A 9,625-nucleotide genomic window follows, 5' to 3' on the forward strand; every position below is an offset into this window, starting at 1 on the left:
CTGGTGTGAGGTGGTATCTCATTGTGGTTTTGATTTGTATTTCCCTGATGCTGAATGATGTGGAGCATTTTTTAAATTTAATTATTTATTTCAGCGTAACAGTATTCATTGTTTTTGCACAAAACCCAGTGCTCCATGCAATACGTGCCCTCCCTATTACCCACCACCTGTTCCCCCAACCTCCCACCCCCGACCCTTCAAAACCCTCAGGTTGTTTTTCAGAGTCCATAGTCTCTTATGGTTCGCCTTGCGGAGCATTTTTTCATGTGTGTGTTGACCATCTGGATGTCCTCTTTGCAGAAATGTCTGTTCATGTGCTCTGCCTATTTCTTGATTGGATTATTTGTTCTTTGGGTGTTGAGTTTGCTAAGCTCTTTATAGATTTTGGATACTAGCCCTTTATCTGATATGTCGTTTGCAAATATCTTCTCCCATTCTGTCAGTGTCTTTTGGTTTTGTGACTGATTCCTTTGCTGTGCAAAAGCTTTTGATCTTGATGAAATCCCAATAGTTCATTTTTGCCCTTGCTTCCCTTGCATTTGGCAATGTTCCTAGGAAGAAGTTGCTGCGGCTGAGGTCGAAGAGGTTGCTGCCTGTGTTCTCCTCAAGGATTTGGATGGATTTCGTTCTCACACTGAGATCCTTCATCCATTTTGAGTCTATTTTCATGTGTGGTGTAAGTAAATGGTCCAATTTTATTTTTCTGCATGTGGCTGTCCAATTTCCCAACCCCATTTGTTGAAGAGACTGTCTTTTTTCTATTGGAAATTCTTTCCTGCTTTGTCGAAGATTAGTCGACCATAGAGTTGAGGGTCTATTTCTGAGCTCTCTATTATGTTCCATTGATCTAATGTGTCTGTTTTTGTGCCAGTACCCTACTGTCTTGATGATGACAGCTTTGTAATAGGGCTTGAAGTCTGGAATTGTGATGCCACCAACTTTGGCTTTCTTTTTCAACATTCCTTTGGCTATTCGAGGACTTTTTTCGTTCCATATAAATTTTAGGATTATTTGTTCCATTTCTTTGAAAAAAGTTGGGTGGGATTTTGATAGGGATTGCATTAAATGTGTAGATTGCTTTAGGTAGCATGACATTTTCAAAATATTTGTTCTTCCAATTCAGGAGAATGGAACATTTTTCCATTTCGTTGAGTCTTACTCAATTTCTTTCATGAGTACTTTACAGTTTTCTGAGTATAGATTCTTTGCCTCTTTGGTTAGGTTTATTGCTAAGTATCTTATGGTTTTGGGTGCAATTGTACATGGGATTGACTCCTTAATTTCTCTTTTTTCTGTCTCATTTTTGGTGTAAAGAAATGCAACTTATTTCTGTGCATTGATTTTATATCCTGACACATCACTGAATTCCTGTACAAGTTCTAGCAGTTTTGGAGTGGAGTCTTTTGGGTTTTCCACATATACTATCATATCATCTGGAAAGAGTGATAGTTTGACTTATTCTTTGCTGATTTGGATGCCTTTAATTTATTTTTGTTGTCTGATTGCTGAGGCTTGGAATTCCAGTACTATGTTGAATAGCAGTGGTGATAATGGACATTCCTGCCATGTTCCTGACCTTAGTAGAAAAGTTTCAGTTTTTCTCCATTGAGAATGATATTTGTGGTGGATTTTTAATAGATGGCTTTGATAATATTGAGATATGTGCCCTCTATCCCTACACTATGAAGAGTTTTGATCAGGAAAGGATGCTGTACTTTGTCAAATGTTTTTTCAGCATCTATTGAGAGTATCATATGGTTCTTGTTCTTTCTTTTATTAATGTATGGTATCACACTGATTGATTTGCAGATGTTGGAACAACCTTGCAGCCCTGGAATAAATCCCACTTGGTTATGGTGAATAATCCTTTTAATGTACTGTTGGATCCTATTGGCTAGTATTTTGGTGAGAATTTTTGCATCTGTATTCATCAAGAATATTGGCGTGTAATTCTCTTGTTTGATGGCATCCTTGTCTTGTTTTACAATAAAGGTGATGCTGGCCTCATAAAATGATTTTGGAAGTTTTCTTTCCATTTCTATTTTTTGGAACAGTTTCAGGAAAATAGGAACTAATTCTTTAAATGTTTGGTAGAATTCCCCTGGGAATCCGTCTGGCCATGGGTTTTGTTTTGTTTTGTTTTGTTTTGTTTTTGTTTTGGAGATTTTTGATGACTGTTTCAATCTCCTTACTGGTTATGGGTCTGTTCAGGTTTTCTATTTCTTCCTGGTTCCATTATGGTAGTTTATACTTCTCTAGGAGTGCATCCATTTCTTTCAGATTGTCAAATTTGTTGGCGTAGTGTTGCTCATAGTACGTTCTTATAATTGTCTGTATGTCTTTGGTGTTAGTTGTGATCTCTCCTCTTTCATTCATGATTTTATTTATTTGGGTATTTCTCTTTTCTTTTTGATAAGTCTGGCCAGGGGTTTATCAATCTTATTAATTCTTCCAAAGAACCAGCTCCTAGTTTTGTTGATTTGTTCTATTGTGTGTTTTTGTTGTTGTTTGTTTGTTTGTTTGTTTTGTTTTTGTTTGTTTGTTTGTTTTTGGTTTCTATTTAATTGATTTCTGCTCTGATCTTTATGATTTCTCTTCTCCTGCTGGGTTTAGGCTTTCTTTCTTGTTCTTTCTCCAGCTCCTTTAGGTGTAGGGTTATGTTGTGTATTTGAGATCTTTCTTGTTTCTTTTTTTTTTTTTTTAAAGATTTTATTTATTTACTTGACAGAGAGAGATCACAAGCAGACAGAGAGGCAGGCAGAGAGAGAGAGAGGGAAGCAGGCTCGCTGCTGAGCAGAGAGCCCGATGCGGGACTCGATCCCAGGACCCTGAGATCATGACCTGAGCCGAAGGCAGCGGCTTAACCCACTGAGCCACCCAGGCGCCCTCTTTCTTGTTTCTTGAGAAAGGGTTGTACCACTATATATTTTCCTCTCAGGACGGCTTTTGCTGTGTCCCACAGATTTTGAACCATTGTGTTTTCATTATCATTTGTTTCCATGATTTTTTTCAAATCTTCTTTTAATTTCCTGGTTGACCCATTCATTCTTTATAAGGATGCTGTTTAGTCTCCATGTATTTGGGTTCTTTCCAGCTTTCCTCTTGTGATTGAGTTCTAGCTTCAGAGCATTGTGGTCTGAAAATGTGCATAGAATGATGCCAGGCTTTTGATACTGGTTGAGACCTGATTTATGACTCAGGATGTGATTTATTCTGGAGAATGTTCCATGTGCACTAGAGAAGAATGTGTATTCTGTTGCTTTGAAAGGGTATGTTCTGAATATATCTGTGATGTCCATCTGGTCCAGTGTTTCATATAAGACCTTCATTTCCTTGTTGATCTTTTGCTTGGATGATCTGCCCATTTCAGTAAGGGGAGTGTTAAAGTCCCCTATTATTATTGTATTATTGCCAATGTATTTTATTTGATTTTGTTATTAATTGGTTTATATAGTTGGCTGCTCCCATGTTAGAGGCATAAATATTTATAATTATTAGAGCTTCCTGTTGTACAGACCCTTTGAGTATGATATAGTGTTCTTCCTCTTCTCTTATTATAGTCTTTAGCCTAAAATCTAATTGATCTGATATAAGGATTGCCACCCCAGCTTTCTTCTGATGTCCATTAGCATGGCAAATTGTTTCCCACCCCTCACTTTAAATCCGGAAGTATCTTCGGGTCTAAAATGAGTTTCTTGCAGGCAGAATATTGATGGGTTTTGTTTTTTTATCCATTATGATACCCTGTGTCTTTTGATTAGGGCATTTTCCCCATTTACATTCATGGTAACTCTTGAGAGATATGAATTTAGTGCCATTGTATTGCCTGTAACATGACTATTACCGCATATTGTCTCTGTTCTTTTCTGATCTACTAATTTTAGGGTCTCTCTTTGCTTAGAGGACCCTTTTCAATATTTTCTGTAGATCTGGTTACGTGTTTGCAAATTCTTTCAGTTTTTGTTTGTCCTGGAAGCTTTTTATTTCTCCTCCTATTTTCAATGATAGCCTAGCTGGATAGCATATTCTTGGCTGCATGTTTTTCTCTTTTAGTGCTCTGAATATATCATGCCTGTTCTTTCTGGCCTGCCAGCTCTCTGTGGATAAGTCCACTGCCAATCTAATATTTTTATCATTGTATGTTACAGACATCTTTTTCCGGCTGCTTTCAGGATTTTCTCTTTGTCCCTAAGACTTGTATTACTATTAGGTGATGGGGTAGAAGTATTCTTATTGATTTTGAGGGGGATTCTATGCACCTTCTGGATTTTGATGCTTGTTCCCTTTGCCATATTAGCAGAATTCTCTACAATAATTCTCTCCAATATATCTTCTGCTCCCCTCTCTCTTCTTCTTCTGGAATCCCAATTATTCTAATATTGTTTCATCTTATGGTGTCACTTATCTCTCTAATTCTCCCCTCATGGTCCAATATCTGTTTGTCTCTCTTTTGCTCAGCTTCTTTATTCTCTGTCATTTGGTCTCCTATATCACTATTTCTTTCGTCTGCCTCATTTATCCTAGGAGTAAGAGCCTCCATTTTTGACTGCACCTCATTAATAGCTTTTTAAACTTCAACTTGCTTAGATTTTAGTTCTTTTATTTCTCCAGAAAAGGCTTTTATCTCTCCAGAGAGTGTTTCTCTAATATCTACCCTGCCTTTCTTGAGCCCGGCTAGAACCTTGAGAATCCTCATTCTGAACTCTAGATCTGACATATTAGCAATGTCCATATTGATTAGGTCCCTAGCCTTTGGTACTGCCTCTTGTTCTTTTTTTGTGGTGAGTTTTTCCACCTTGTCATTTTGTCCAGATAAGAATATATGAAGGAGCAAATAAAATACTAAAAGGGTGGCAACGACCCCAGTAAAATATGCTTTAACCAAAGCAGTAGAGTCCCCAAATCATGGGGTGGGGGAGAAAGGGGATTAAACGAAGTTCAGAAAAAAAATTAGAAAAAGAAAACAAATAAAGAAAAATATAACAAAGAAAAAAATATATATTATATACATTAAATTGGTGACTAGAACAGGTTCACCCACTTAATTTGGGTATTATTTTGGTCTCTTAGAAGAAAGTGTCTCCCAAAATTTTAAAGAATGAAAAGCATATATAAGGGTAAACAAAATAAGGGGATGGAATATGTCTATAAAGTTGATTTTTTTTTTAATTTCTAAAAAAGAAGTTGATAAAGTAAGTTGGTTGGGAGAATAAAGAAAAAGAAAGTGGAGAGAATTTGCTCAGGCTGGAGACTAGAACAAGCCTGGAGCTAGATTTAGGGTATATTTTGATCTATTGGAAGAAGTTATACTCCAGTTTTAGGGTATATTTTGATCTATTGGAAGATGTTATACTCCAATATACTACAATTTTTGTAGAAGAAGAAACCCTATGTGTATACAAAAAGTTAAGTTAAATAAAATGAATGTTAAAATATGACTATAATAATGAAGGTCTAAAAAAGATTATTATTTATTTATGAAAGGTAGTTTAATATAAACTAGTCAAAAAAGTTAAAAGAGGAAATGGTAAAATCTAAAAAAATTAGCAGAAGAAAAAAATTAAATTAAAAATGAATTAACTGCAAGACTAAAGAATCATGGGGAAAGATCCGTGAATTCCATGGACTGCTTTCTACTCCTCTGGAATTCCTCTGTTCTCCTTGGTAAGTGAACTTGGTCTTGGCTGGATTTCTTGTTGATCTTCTGGGGGAGAGGCGTGTTGTAGTGATTCTCCAGTGTCTTTGCCCATGCTGGAATTGCACCACCCTTACCAGGGGCCAGGCTAAATAATCCGCTCCAATTCGCTTTTTGGAGCTTTAGTTCCCTGAATGCTTTCCATAGAGATCCGGAGGATGGGAATGAAAATGGTGGTCTCCCAATCTCCGGCCCAGAGGAACCAACAGCTCAGGGTCCCACTCCTCAGTGCACCCTCAGAGAAAAGTGCTCAATCACTCCCATCTCCCTGGCCTCAGGCCATGTTATGAACTCACCCAGCCTGTGACCAAGGGTCTCTGTCTCTGGCACACAGCTCGGCCTGGAGACTCCAAAGCTCACTCTTCAACTCTTTCACTGTAGGCGGCATCCCCACTCTAATACTTGCAAGCTCTGTGACACTCAGACACCCCTGATCCTCATGTGACCCCACGGGACCTCGAGCCACACTGACTCCGCATGGGTTTCACCCTGGTTTAGCCACTGGAGTAATGTCCCTCAGTGGAGCAGACTCCTAAAAGTCCCGATTTTGTGCTCTGTTGTTCGGCCACTTGCTAGGAGCCAGCCCCTCCCTTCACAGTCTAGCTTCTCATCACTTTGAATTCACTTCTCTGCCAGTCCTAACTTTCAGAAAGTTGTCAATTTTCTGTTTCTAGAATTGTTACTCTTCTTCTCTTCTATCTCCTTTTGGAGTTGTAGGGTTTGCAATGGTTTGGTAAACTATCTAGCTGATCTCCTGATACCTGACATTGTCTCAGCCTGCTATTTCTCTGCCATCTTGACTCCTCTCCTTCTCCTCTCCACCTTCTTTAGTCCAGTCTAAACTAGAAGGATTTTTCATGCTTGAGTAAATCTTGGTCCTATCAGCAACTACAGCATACGCTGTTTCTGTCTGGAATAAGTCAATAAGTTCTATTAGGTCAATTTCAATTTGTAGGGCCTCAATTTTAAACAACAAATAATTAATGAGATGCAAAAATCATCATGCTTCTTAAATTAAGGTAACTAGCCAATTGATAGTCCTAAAAACAGTCTGGGAGAGGGGATCTCCCCAGAATCCAGTATTTAATGATGCCAAAGACCAGAGAAGAAGCTCCTTTTGAGTGAATGAGAAACATTTCTTGGTTGTAGCCTTGCCAGGATACCAGTCAGTCTGTTCTAAAATTTCTAAATCCATGATGTGTGAATTTAAACTCAATTGGGAAAAATCTGGCAACAAGGAGTTAATTTTGGTGCTCTGCAGTCACATTTCTGAGGGAATAATCCATTTAGGCACCCAGGATCCCATCTCTGAAAGTGACACCTCTCCTGTCTATAAAGCTTAGACGTTTGCAAATGTGGCAGCTCAGATGCCAGGGGCACAATTTCTTGTAAATATTCCTTTTCAATCCTGTGCCATAGTGGATATTTCCAGTGTCTCCTGCCAAGAAACCTGTCTCCTAGCAAAGGTTTCTCCCCCAATCTGGAGATAACCAATTTAGTGTCACCTTGAAACTCTGAAGTAGGAAATGATTTTGAGTGTGTGGACAATTTTCATGATTTGTTTTCCTACACTTATTTTTCTGGGTCCTATGTGCAGAAAGGAATGTGGTTCATCTGATGCACAGATATCTGGCAGTAACAGTTTAAAGCTAAAAACATAGTAGTGCTTTGAGACACATGCAGAACTTCACTACCTGGCAATTTAGGAGCAGCAAACACTGTATTTCCCACTTATGCCTTAGAGGCCTGTACTCTTCTTTGCAATGGGACATTTTCCTCAGCCAGAAAAAGAAAAAGAAGAGGAGTCTGCAGCTTCCTGATTCTGGAAGTCTGCTCTTTCTAAGCCCTGGAACTTTGAGTCCTCGCCAGACTCCGTCCCGCTGCTGAGAACTCAGAGTCCCCATCCCAGTTTGTTGAGATGCCCAATTCTTATGTCTGATTTCATCTCTCATGGGCCCTTGTCATTGATATCCTTTCTTGAGAATCTTTCCTGAGGCCCAGGGACTTTTGTCTAAATTTCTGTGTCCCAGAAAATAAAGCCATTTAATTTTAGAGAAACAAAACAAAACAAAACTGAAGGCTACAGTCATCTACCACAACCAAAATACCACAAGATGGGCTAAAATATTTCAATTTAGTTGATCACAGAATGTAAAAACACATATGAACCTAATACTGACCTCTATAAATAACCACAGTCAAAGCACCAAGGCCTAAATTACATAGCCTTAAACCAGCAAAGCCTTCCATGTACATAATTTGCTTGAACAAATTCCAATCTTTCGGTTTTAATTTTCAGTATTTCTGGCTGATACATTTAATCTTGGGTTTTTAACAAAGCCATTGCAAAATTACTGTTACTAGTCCCTTACTCTGGTGTAATCTGAAGAAGCTGAGAAAAAAAAATAGTCAAGACCTCAAAATAGGGGTTAAAATGAAAATAGGGACCTAGTTGACAAGGATGGCTCTCGTAGGTGTGTCAAATGCTCCTGCTTATCCTGAACCTCAGACCTTGGCAGATTTATCCCCCCAATTATGGGCAATATAGAGGAATGGAGGAAAACATGTGCTTAAGGACAAGCTTAATAGCAAAAAAGAAAAGAGCGAAATTAAACCAAGTATGCATCTATTCCTTCCCAAATAACCAATTAGTTCTGTCAACTTCATTTTTACTAGGCTGGAATGAAAGAAGAAGCTGAGAAAGGCCAGAATATGCAAAGGGAAGATACCTCTTCGTGGAAGCCTGGCATAGGAAATGGCATTCCCTTCCAGACGGAAAGGTCAGTAACATACCCAATGTTACATAACTAACATATAGAAACCATGCATGTTTGGTTCTAAGACTCCAAACTTTTCACAGGGACCTGCGGTCTTTGTACGTTCACAAATCAGTCTGAATACCCTTACAAGAATTAATATTATGATCATTATAATTAATTATATATTTATTCAATTTAATTAATAGTCAATCAATTAATCGATTTATTATTTAATTACTATTAATTGACAAACAATGATTACTATTAATTAATTAATTGATAATAATTGATATTATTGATAATTGATAATAATGATATCACTGTCATGATGAGATTACATTTCAAGTATGCAATTCTGTGTGTCTATTTATATTTCAAGAAACGTCTTGCAAAGATTACCTTTTCTTGTAATAGTCTGTTCTGAGGCCACTGACATATTTTTAACTGAGAGGCACAATTATCCATTTAATTATTTTATCATTGTTTTTGTTCATCTCATTGACTAATATTTAAAATCAATTTACTGGGGTTTTGGCATACTCGAACTTTTTAAAGTGATTGGAATTATCTGCAATCACAGTATTCCTTATTCAACAGTTTTTAGGAGTTTTTTTTAGGAGTTGCTAATTCTAAAATTTTTGAAATATATGAATTTTAATTTTTTTATAAAAATATGATCAATATATTAATCTTCCAATAATAATACCTAAAACATTAAAAAGTGTGTCCATACTCATCAATTTCATTTAAGCTTCATATCATTCTAGAACATAGTATTATTGTTCTCTTTGTCAGGGATGGAAACTGAAGTTAAAAGGTGGTGGATGGCTCTCCAGGATCGTAGACTTAAGAAAAGGAACAATGCTTGAACATAGAGTGTAGAGTGTTATGAATTCTAGGTTAGTATTTTTTCATGACACAATGCCAAAGGCAAGGAGGAACTCACACATTATGATTATTGCAAAAAATATAATGGCCACACATTATCTCAAGTATCATTGAAAACAAGATGAAAAGATTGAAGTGGGCTTTCAATATTTCATGTGAAAAGAAAAAGTCCCAGATATGGAGATCTGTATTCTCTAAATCACTACAGTAGTAACAATAGAGAAAGGAAGACTGTGTCCTTCATGACAGAGGAAACCTGTCTTAAAAGGACTCATCATCCCTC

The sequence above is a fragment of the Meles meles genome, unplaced genomic scaffold, assembly GCF_922984935.1.
Source record: "Meles meles unplaced genomic scaffold, mMelMel3.1 paternal haplotype, whole genome shotgun sequence".
NCBI classification, from domain to species: Eukaryota; Metazoa; Chordata; class Mammalia; order Carnivora; family Mustelidae; genus Meles; species Meles meles.